The 12,384-nt window shown below is 41.2% G+C and overlaps 1 protein-coding gene across 1 annotated transcript in view; it reads right to left on the bottom strand.

Annotated features, from left to right (window-relative positions):
* LOC124552481 (synaptic vesicle glycoprotein 2A-like) overlaps positions 1–12,384 on the bottom strand; it is a 150,949-nt gene that overhangs the window by 113,120 nt on the left and 25,445 nt on the right. The window lies entirely within an intron of this gene.

The raw sequence follows: 12,384 nt of genomic DNA, 5'->3' as shown, positions 1-12,384 counted from the left end.
AAGTAACACATCATCTGCGGACATTAGTTACAGCGGCAGCTGGCCACTCTACAGGGTGTAAGCGATAACTGTCTACGAGGTAGCACAGTTGCGTAGGGAAAGTAGAGACGAGCGGTTTTGTCAGAGAGTGAGTGTCGTCTATAAAGCGCGGAAACAGCCTCAAACTGGCCATAAAAAACTATGCATGGGTAGCGAGAGATATTTTGACTATCCTCTCACTCTTTCACGGCATCGGCTTAATTGATCAGATTTTTGGAATTTTTTAAAAATTTTCTTCTTTGTTTTAATTTATTGTCTTTCGGAATGCTTTGACATAAGATCAAAATTTCTTAGGATTTTCTGCCAAGTCAGTACATAGAACTTTACTTTCGAATTCATTGAACGCCTCTCGCATAGCCCTCCACACACTACATTTCGCTTCGCGTACTTTTTGTTTGTCTGCAAGGCTTTGGCAATGTTTATGTTTGCTGTGAAGCTCCCTTTGCTTCCGCAGCAGTTTTCTAACTCGGTTGTTGTACCACGGTGGCTCTTTTCCACCTCTTACGATCTTGCTTGGCACATACTCATCTAACGCATATTGTACGATGGTTTTGAACTTTGTCCACTGATCCTCAGTACTATCTGTACTTGAGACAAACCTTTTGTGTTGAGCCGTCAGGTACTCTGAAATCTGCTTTTTCTCACTTTTGCTAAACAGAAAAATCTTCCTACCTTTTTCAATATTTCTATTTACGGCTGAAATCATCGATGCTGTAACCGCTTTATGATCGCTGATTCCCTGTTCTGCGTTAACTGTTTCAAATAGTTCGGGTCTGTTTGTCACCAGAAGGTCTAATATGTTATCGCCACGAGTCGGTTCTCTGTTAACTGCTCAAGGTAATTTTCAGATAAAGCACTTAAAAAAATTTCACTGGGTTCTTTGTCCCTGCCACCCGTTATGAACGTTTGAGTCTCCCAGTCTATATCTGGCAAATTAAAATCTCCACCCAGAACTATAACATGGTGGGGAAATCTACTCGAAATATTTTCCAAATTATCCTTCAGGTGCTCAGCCACAACAGCTGCTGAGCCAGGGGGCCTATAGAGACATCCAATTACCATGTCTGAGCCTGATTTAACCGTGACCTTCACCCAAATCATTTCACATTTCGGATCTCCGTCAATTTCCTTCGATACTATTGCACTTCTTATCGCTATAAACACGCCTCCCCCTTCACTGTCCAGCCTGTCTCTGCGGTATACATTCCAATCTGAGTTTAGGATTTCATTACTGTTTGCGTCTGGTTTCAGCCAACTTTCTCTCCCTAGTACTGTATGGGCATAGTGACCGTTTATTAATGAGAGCAGTTCTGGGACCGTACTATAGACGTTCCTGCAGTTTACTATTAGCACATTAATATTGTTATTCCTTGTTGCATTTTCCCTATCCATACCTTGCCGCGTCTCAGGAGGCGTCTTGTCGGGCCTAGGGAGGGAATTCTCTAACCTAAAAAACACACATGTGCACTCCACACGTACTCCGCTACCCTTGTAGCCGCTTCCGGCGTGTAGTGCACGCCTGACCTATTCAGGGGGACGCTACATTCCTCCTAGTTTGTGAATTTCGTTTTGGACAGGAAATTTTTCACTATTAATCACTGGCCTGAAACTTTCCCTGTTCTGTATGGTCTTTTTTGCGACGTTAAGTTTTCTCAAGTCCTTTCTTGTCTCTTCCAGCCATACCATGGTGTTTTTCAATATGGAAATGAAGAATTTTCTTCGTAAGGCTATTGTCATTTAATCTGTGCGTATGACAGTAAAATTTCTTATTGTGTCTGTGACTGTTTATGTTTCTATGTAGATCTTTACTTCTCCTCTTCGTTCTTTTGCGATTCTAAATTTTTTCTGAGTGTTTTCCTTTCTTTCTTTTCCAGTTATTCTTGTTCACCTCTTCTGTTCAGTGTTAGGCATTCGGATCCGTAAACTGCTTCCGGTTTAATTACTGTTGCGTCGTGTTTAATTTTTGCCTGGAATGATACTGATCTTTTATTATATCTGTTTTGGGCGAGTTTGTACGCTAATTCCATTTTATTCGGTCTTTCCTTACTTGTGATTGATGTTACCTAACCCATTTGATTGTATCCATTTTCCCCAATACTTAAACTTATCAACTCTTTTGATGTTTCCGCGTTGCGTTTGTATATATTATTCTCTATTGTGTTTATGTTCAATGTATTCCGTTTTCTCATGTGATATAGTAATCGAGTCTTAGCTACTGTTTTGTGAAGTGTTTCAATCATTATGTTTGCATCTGTTTTGTCCTTAGAAATTATTGCAAAAGCGAGACATTTCAACGTCAGTCTACCTCTTCCTTGTCCTAGATGGATTCCTTCGGTGTTCTTCTCTTGTAGTTCTTTATCCCACGCTCTCATGACCTTGTCTAAGACCAGACTGAAGAGAATCGATGAGAGCCCATCGCCCTGCCGAACACCTGTGTTAATCCTTTAGGGTTCAGAAACTTCTCCTAGATATTTAATTTTTCAAGTTGTGCCGGTGAGTGTCTGTTCGGCTAATTGTCTGGTGGTTTTGTTGATGCCTGCTTCTTCCAGTGTTAGGAATATTCTCTGTGTGCCTACAGGAACGTATACATTTTTGAAATCAATGAATGTAACGACCGTGTTAAGGTTCCGCGTTGTTCTGATCCTGAGGATAGTTTTTAAGTTAAAAATTTCCTCTGGGCACGATCTGTTTTTTTTTAATCCCGCTCGGTACTCGCCAATTGTGTGTTCTGCTTGATCTTCTATTTTATTCAGTGGATCTTTGGACATAATTTTGTAGGTCACTGGAAGTAGAGATATACTTCAGTAATTGTTGGTGTCTGTCGTGTCACCCTATAAAATAAATAAAATAAAATAAAATAAAATATTAATTATGTATTATTGTATGATAGTGATTGGTTGTAATTAATATTTACGTGACGTTTAATTATTCGGTATCAGACGCTTGACAATGGCTTTTTCGTAAAGGCAATGTTACTCATAGTTGACCGTGAAATAAAACTGAAATAATCGGACTTCGTAATTAAATCGTTACCAAAGACTGCTGCGGTAGGTGCGGACTCATAATCTAAATCTCAATCTTAGAATAATTTGCCAGCCATGTCAATACGTCGTACAGAGGTGATTGTCTACTAAACAAAAAATTACACAGTTAGTTTAATCAGATATATTCAATGAATAAGCCTACAGTTCATAATCCTACTTACTTTTATAAATATAAATTCTTTACAGAATCGAGTGCCTAGTATGGTTGCAACTCGCTGTAATTTTCTATAGCATGAAATATGGCGGTGTGCCAGACAATAAACTAAAATACGTGCTTCTCGCACCACTTCAACCAGAGCTCTCCCTTCTTAATCAAACATACGAGTAACGTAATTGTGCTTTTGTTTTATCAGCGACACAGCGCTGCAGTTGTGTGCCATAGGCTTTATTTATTTGTCACTGATTATTTACTTAATTAATATCTCGCGTTTCCGAGGAAACCCACGCTCGGCATGCAAATGTGCCTTTATATTGCCCCCTGAATTGCGAGGCGAAAGGACACACCTGCAGGCGAGCAATTCACCTAAAGGCACAAGAAAATCTAAGTTATCTACAACTATTTACATGACTTACATTATGCTGTATATTATATACAAAATTTGAATGACGCGCGTGCGCCGAAAAAGTTCTTATGTTGGCAAAACAGAGTGCGCGCATGTGCAGAAGCATCTGTGTAACTACGGCACTGCCGTTATTTCGTAAATTTAGATCACGCGGCACAGTATTGCAGTTCATATTGTTCGTGTGCGCGCGCATTTCTTAGTCGTTGCACAAAGAAAATATTCCACCAAGATTACATATGAAGACTACATTCTATGACAGGTAACTTAGCTTTAAAATTACAATATTTGTTATAATACAATACAACTTTAGATTCTTGAATGTTCTTAGTTACATAGCATTGCAATGAAATGCTTCAACGAAAAATGTTCTGTTTCAAGTGCGTTGACCTATACACATCGTGTCGTTATTACAGTTTATATTCGTCTACCGCACAGTACTGTTTCACAGGTTAGTGCCGTCGTGGTAGAGTTTTTTGATCACAGTAACATCGCTGTATAACAATGTGATTGATACATAAGCATGTCCATTTCCTATTTCCATTATAGTCGTTGTGATGCAGTTCGTTGTGACAAAAAGCATTGTTTATTACAGATCAGACGTGACCCGTCGAGTAATTAGTCCATATGCAGTTCGTTTTCGATATTCCGTGGAAGCTTGGTTGCAGAACCTCGGACGGCACATAGCTGGCGTCGATCCTTGGACAGTCCAGGTAAGAGTGTCCGTCACATTTCGAGAACATTTCATTCCCTGAAGTTCCAACCAGAATTCTTCCACCCGTCGTGTTGTTTTCTGGACAGGCACTTTGTGTCCATTTAATCCAGTTAACATCTTGAAGTTGGGTACTGTAGTAATGTCACTAGACGATGCACGAATTATGCACTTCACATATTCAGTTTTTTTTTTTTTTTTTTTTTTTTTTTTTAAATATAGCTCACCTAAATGTTCGTAGTTACTCATCGCCTTTACAAAGGTACGATGCATCATGAATGTCATTAACAGTTTCTTTCACATAGGTTTCTGCGTAGTTGCAGACTTAGTAATGTACGTTAATGTCCGTGAACAGTGGTTCACTACGCATTTTTTTTTTTTTAAAGTTTTTCACATTTTGGCACTCGTTATCGTTCAAATTTTCACACAGTAACAGTTACATTGTACATCAGTTAAAAAAAAACATAAGTAATCATACATATACACGTCACATATTTTCTTAGCATAAACATAATACAGTTACACATAAACATGTTTTCATCATTATTACATAGCTATAAATTATTACATTGTGTCACATTTGATTACATGGATTGCAGATATTTACGTCCTCTTTAACGGTTTTGCTGGGATTTTATCGATGTTTTTTGTGATGTCATCTGAAATTAAGATAGGTTAGACACAACATTCATTACATCAGTAGGCAAGACCAGGCGTTTTCACTACTCAATAAATATTCAAAATAATAAGAGACGGAAAGCTGTTAGATTCCTCGCGTTTTGTGCGTGTGTGTATAGTGTCTGTGTGGCCTTGGCTACTGGTAGATGCTTTTCTTGCTGAGAGATGTGCGTCTAATCTATTTCTCGAAGTAAAAGATCGCTTCACAGATGACGTCTGTCGGTTCGTCAGGTGTCATACCAAGTCAGTGGTACCTACAGTCACAAATGTTCCGTGAAAAATTTATATATCATTCACTGCTACGTAATCATAAATTTTACTTTAATATTCAGTCTTCTCGGTGGTGCCGCGGCGTTGAAAGAAAAGTTCTTCTGTCTTCAACTGCGTCACTGGAACCGCTGAAATGAAAATTTCTATACTACTTATAATCTATGTTGTAATTTGTTTTTCAAGGTTGTCGTGTACTGAAGGATATGTTTGAATTTGTTCAGTAAGAGCTTCACACGTGACATTAAGGTTTTTTAATTGTGTCTGTAAAAGTGCTACGTCATTTGTAGTCTTTTCTTGTCTCGTATTAAGCGTGGAAAATTTCGTACTGAGTTCAGTCATCTGTTTGGTCAGTGTGGCGTCTATAAGTTCCACACGTTTACACAAAGTGTCATTACATGCCTTGATTGCTATGAGGTCAGATTGAATTTCGTCATTTTGTGTCTTTAAGGTTGTCATGTTTTCCGCGTTCTGTTTCATTAGCACTTGTAACATGTTGGCAATGTTTACTGTTTGCAAGGTCTCTGCCCCCGCCGCGTCATTAGACGTGACGTCATGTATTAACATGGGCTCTGACTGAGACTTTGAAATTTTTGTGGTGGACGGCCTATTGTCAAAACTTCCGTTAACACTTGCGTCAATATTTGATGAATCGTCACTACCGGTTGCTGTCGTAAAGTCATTTTCTAACACTTGTCTCTCGTCCGAGTCGGATTGCGTCTGAATAGTATGTCTTTGCTGTTCCATCTTTGCGTATTGTTTTCTAGTTATGACCATGCCACACGTGATATATATTTCAAGAAATTAATGTTTGACACTGGTTTTAAAATAAAATGCAGTTGAGCATGAATCGCTCGTAGCAACAATGGCTGTTTGTTAATTTAAAAATGTAAACTGAATATGGGATTATTGTTAATGGCTGCTGTCCATGTTACAACGTATCGTACAGAAGTCGGCCATATTGTACACTCGTGTATTGGTATTGTTGCAGAAGTTATTGTTTAAGGAAAAGTACTGAGAATGAAATTTATCACTGAAAACTGCTACGCGCGAAAGAAATACTACAGAATCTACTGAAGAGCTAATACACTGAATTATGCGTCTGGTCAAGCCTGCCAATGCAAAGATGCTGCGTCTTACCTTATTTTGCTGGAAGCTTCATTGCGTCTTCCCGCAAAATTTTAGAATTGGAAAATATCTTCAGATCTTTGTTATTTCTCATACATTCACGTCCAGGTTCAGAAAGTTGATTTTTCACATGAAACAAAGAGAACAATGTAACAAATGACAAACTGAACAACGTCCTGTCACGGTCGCCAATATAAAATAAATAAAATAAAATAAAATAAAATATTAATTATGTATTATTGTATGATAGTGATTGGTTGTAATTAATATTTACGTGACGTTTAATTATTCGGTATCAGACGCTTGACAATGGCTTTTTCGTAAAGGCAATGTTACTCGTAGTTGACCGTGAAATAAAACTGAAATAATCGGACTTCGTAATTAAATCGTTACCAAAGACTGCTGCGGTAGGTGCGGACTCATAATCTAAATCTCAATCTTAGAATAATTTGCCAGCCATGTCAATACGTCGTACAGAGGTGATTGTCTACTAAACAAAAAATTACACAGTTAGTTTAATCAGATATATTCAATGAATAAGCCTACAGTTCATAATCCTACTTACTTTTATAAATATAAATTCTTTACAGAATCGAGTGCCTAGTATGGTTGCAACTCGCTGTAATTTTCTATAGCATGAAATATGGCGGTGTGCCAGACAATAAACTAAAATACGTGCTTCTCGCACCACTTCAACCAGAGCTCTCCCTTCTTAATCAAACATACGAGTAACGTAATTGTGCTTTTGTTTTATCAGCGACACAGCGCTGCAGTTGTGTGCCATAGGCTTTATTTATTTGTCACTGATTATTTATTTAATTAATATCTCGCGTTTCCGAGGAAACCCACGCTCGGCATGCAAATGTGCCTTTATAACCCTTATTATGTAGCGGATGGATTATGGCTTGTTTCCAGTCGTCCGGTATTGTTTTGTTCTCCCAGCAATGTTTAATAGTCTCATAAATAGTTTCAGCTGCCTGCCCCCCTCCCAGAAACCACATTTCAGCTAATATTACGTCTCCACATAGCGCTCTGTTGTTTTTCAGCTGGCCGATGTATTGTTCATTTTGATGCAGTGATGGTCGTTATGACGGTGGGTTTTCCTTTTGAGGCTGTCTGAAAATTAGTCGTTGTGTTATATTACAACTGCTTTCGACAATTCATGGTACACATTTTTGAAATCGTACTCTGCTACGATGTATCATAGGATTAACAAAGAATAGATAGGCATAAAACAAGATTTACAATCAGAGTATACGAAAGCGAGTAAATACGAAAATGGGATACAGGATTCACCATAGTAGTATACTATAAAATTCCGCTGCAATACAGTAAGAGCTGAAGAATCGCCGTTGGTACACATATGGGATGTTTCCAATTTACACGCGTTAATGACTATATATCTAAATTACCAGTATAATGTTCTTTGTATGACCTGTGAGGATTGTTTCAAAAGCTGCGGACAGAGAACTGAATATCTTTGCAGGTCTATAAGTACGATCTAGACTGTACAGGAGAACAGTTTACAATGACCAGAGTTGTGCATTACAGCCACCAATATTCAGACTCGTACATATACGAGGTAAACAGTGGCATACAATTAGAGACTGAATGTTCCATATTTTGCAGAGTAGGACGTGAGATTAAAGTCAGTCAACTCAGCTTCGAACACTCCCCCCCCACCCGGGATTCAGAGTACCAGGAGCATTAGATTAGCAGCGCAGGAGCTGTATCTTGGTGTTGCCACTGTTGACGAACTCGTATAGCAGCTCGTTCACTGATGAACCAAAACATTATGACCACGTGCTCAGTAGTTTGTTTGTCCATTTTTAGAACGAAATACGTCACTGATTCTGCGTATCATAGTTCCGACAGCTTATTGGTAGGTTTGTGGAGATATGTGGCATTAGATGTCTACGCACAGCTCGTGTAATTCGCGTAAGTAACGGGCCGCTACGTGGTGATGGCGTCCGGTAGCGAACCAGATGGGTTCCACAGGGTTCTCATCAGGCGAATTTGGTCGCCGAGACATCAACGCGAGTTCACTATGATACTCCTCAAACCATTGTAGCAGGTTACGAAGGATTTCCCGTCGTAATAATTGATAATATTCTTCTTGGGTGTGCAGCCGGATCATAACGTCATCTTGACACAATATTTCAGCGGTCCAACTGGCCGCCATCTTCAGATGAGTGTGCTGGTACACGATCTCGCCGGTCGCAAGCGGCGGTCTCTATATAGGCCAGGGCCGGCCAAACACTGCACAGTGTGCAGACGTGCGGAAGTACTGCACATGTGCGCACGTGTGCGACAGGGAGCGACAGCGACATCTGTTATTAGACATGTGTCCTAAACGAACGGCGACGGCTCCACTTCCCTGTTTATGTGGTACAAGCAAGCGGAAAATTGGTCATTAAACCGATTGTTTCAATGTGTACTTACTCGTACATTTAGGTTTTTTTTTTAATGTGTGAAGGGCTACGCTCAGCTGAAGTCGATTAAACATAACATTCATCTAACTGTCGGTTATTATGCAGATTTCAGACGGAACTGATGAAAGATATAGCAATAATGGTATTGAAATAACAGGTGAGCATCGAGAGGTCTGCGGTTATCATTCTGTTCAGAGGTCAGTGAGACAGAAATTATGTGGGTGTAACTGAGAGCACCGAGAATTATAGAAAACCTTGTATTAGTTTGATGTTATTTAAAATCGTGAATAAGGTTCGTTAGAAGTCGCTAAGTGCTCTCTTTCTTAAATACTAGCTCAAAAAGATTACGCGTATTTACGTGCCGTCACTCGAGCTGCATTAATAAAAACCCACGGTTGTTAACTGTATTACATGTCTTACTGGGTTAAACTGTTAACATAAAAGTAAATGTCTCAATGAGTAGACTGTGACAGTATTTTAAATGTTTAATACGCGAAATACCTTCCCATGGTTGGCTTGCAAGCTGTGGAAAGAGCACTATAATGCGCCGGTATAGAGTATCCCAGCAAGTGGATAAAGCGACATCTGTGCGTAGAAACATGCACTACATGAACGCTGACGGCTGCGGCGTGCACGCTGTGACCCGGAAGTTGCACACGTGCAGGAGCACCGCACGCGTGCAGAATTTCTGGCCGGCCCTGATATAGGCCGTAGAAGGCCCACAACGCGTGCGCGAGAAGGTGCCGTAACTGCCCTCTAGAAAAAGTAAACATACCGCGCCGCCAGTAGTGTAAACAGGCGAAATCGAAATATCGCTATCAAAAATTAAAAATTATTCCGACGATATCGATTGATAGCGATATCTCGATTTCGTCTGTTTCCACCACTGGCGGCGCGGTATGTTTACTTGCGCTCGAGGGCGGTCACGGCACCTTCTCGCTCACGAGTCGTGGGCCTTCTGCGGCCTATCTAGGGGCCGCCACTTGCGAACGGCGAGATCGTGTACCAGCACTGAAGATGGCGGCCAGTTGGACCGATGGAATATTGTGTCAAGATGACGTCATGATCCGGCTGCACACTCGAGAAGAATATTATCATTGTAGCAGGATTCTGGCTACGACACACGGACAATTACACTGCTGAGAGATGACGTCGCCGTCAAACATGAACGGATGCAGGTGGTTCGCAGCTGTCAGCTAGTCTTCGATTACCGCCACAGGTCCCTTGCAAGCGCAGGAGGATGTCTCCCACAGCATAATAAGGCTCGCACCATCCTTGGCGCGCTGCACGTTTCGAGCCGCCGTGCGCCTCGATGGCGGCGTTTGTGGAGTCGATCATCGACCTGGTGTAGCAAAAATGTGATCCACCCGAAGAAATAATACGTTTTCATCGATCGACGGTCGAATCCCGATGGTCCCGTGCCCACTGCAATCGTAACTGACGATGTCGTTATGTCAACGTGTGAACACGTAGGGGTGGTCTGCTGCGGAGCTCCGTGTTCAACAAGGTACGATGAACGGTGTGCTCCGAAACACTCGTGCGTGCACCAGCATTGTGTTCTTTCGGCAGAGATGCCACAGGTCACCATCTATCCTACTTTATAGAGCAGACAAACCTCCGTACTCCAGGATCTGTGAAGAGTCGTGCGCCCAACCACTTAGCGCCTAGTGCTGGTTTCACTGTGCTACCACTTTCCGTAGATGCTCACGACGGTGGCACGTGAACATTCGACCAGCTTCGCTGATTTCTACCTCTACATCTACATATCTACATATATAGTCCCCTAGCCACCAAGCGGTGTGTGGCGGAGGGCACAAGTCATATTTCCCCTCTCTGTTCCACTCGTGGATCGCTCGAGGGAAAAACGACTGTCTGAACGCCTCAGTACGACCTCTAATTTCCCTTATCTTTGAATGGTGATCATTGGGCGATTTGAAATTTGGTGGTAATAATATATGCTCTACATCCTCGGTGAAGATCGGATTTCGGAATTTAGTGAGCAGCCCCTTCCGTTTAGAACGCTGTCTACCTGAAAGCGTATCCCACTTCAAACTTTCTATGAGATTTGTAACGCTCTCGCGATGGCTAAATGTACCAGTCACGAATCGTTCCGCTCTTCTTTGGACCTTCTCAATCTCTTGAATCAGACCCAACTGGTAGCCTAAGAGTCCCATACAGAAGAATAACAGTCTAAGACTAGACGAACTAACGCATTATAAGCAATTTCCTCTGTTGAAGGACTGCATTGCTTCAGGATTCTACCAATAAACCGCAGTCTAGAGTTCGCCTTACCCGTTACCTGTGTAATCTGATCATTCCATTTGAGATCATTTCGAATAGTCACACCCAGATACTTGACCTCTTCCAAAGACTGGGAATTTATTTTGTACTCGTTCATTAACGAGGATTTTCGCCTTGTTATACGCATTAAGCTTCACTTACTAATATTGAGAGATAACTGCCAGTCATTACACCACGCATTTATTCTCTGCAAATCCTCATTGATTTGTTCACACTTTCGTGTGATACTAATTTCCTGTAGACTACAGCATCATCAGCAAACAGTCTAATGCCGCTGTCAGTACCATCAACCAGATCGTTTATGTAAATCGTAAGAAGCAAGGGACCTATTACGCTGCCCTGGGGCACATCTGAAGTTACGCTTGTTTCGAAGTCACTCCGTTCCCTGTGTGTTACAAAACTTCCTATCCAACCGCATATGTCATCGGATAGACCGTAAGCGCGCACTTTTTGGAACAAGCGACAGTGCGGAACTGAGTCGAATGCCTTTCGAAAGTCGAGCAGTATGGCATCAGCCTGGGAGCCGGTATCTAGAGCCTGTTGTATATCATGCACAAAGAGGGCCAGCTGTGACTCGCATGACCGCTGTTTCCTAAAACCGTGCTGGTTTCTGCAGATGAGCTTCTCAGAGTCAAGGAGGGGCATTATGTCTGAACACAAAATACGTTCCATGATTCTACAACAAATCGATGTCAGTGAAATTGGCCAGTAATTATGTGCATCCGATTTTCTACCCTTTCTATAGATTGCTATGACCTGGGCCTTCTTCCAGTCCTGTGGAACTTTCCGTTGTTCCAATGATCTCTGATAGATGATGGATAAGAATGTTGCTATATTTGTAGCGAAGTCAACAGAAAATATTGCGGGGATACCGCTGGGCCAGATGCCTTCCTGGCGTGTAAGGATCTTAACTGTTTTACAATCCCAGATACACTAAACACTACGTCAGCCATCCTTGTGTTTGTTCGATGATTGAAAGGGGGAATGGTGCTGCAGTCCTCTACCGTAAACGAGTTTTTGAAAGCTAGGTTTAGAATTTCGGCCTTCTGTTTATCATCATCAGTTACATTACCCGTACTGTTAGCAAGAGAAGGTATTGAATTATTTATAGCGTTTGCAGATTTTACATACGACCAAAATTTTATGGGGTTGTTTTTGGAATCTGCAGATAAAATATTGCTTTCAAATTCGTTAAAAGAATCTCTCATTGTCCTTCTGGGAGC

Source organism: Schistocerca americana, chromosome 10 (genome assembly GCF_021461395.2).
Source record: "Schistocerca americana isolate TAMUIC-IGC-003095 chromosome 10, iqSchAmer2.1, whole genome shotgun sequence".
Taxonomy (NCBI): Eukaryota; Metazoa; Arthropoda; class Insecta; order Orthoptera; family Acrididae; genus Schistocerca; species Schistocerca americana.
Note: the sequence above shows the minus strand (reverse complement) of the source record. Positions and strands in the feature narration are given on the sequence as shown.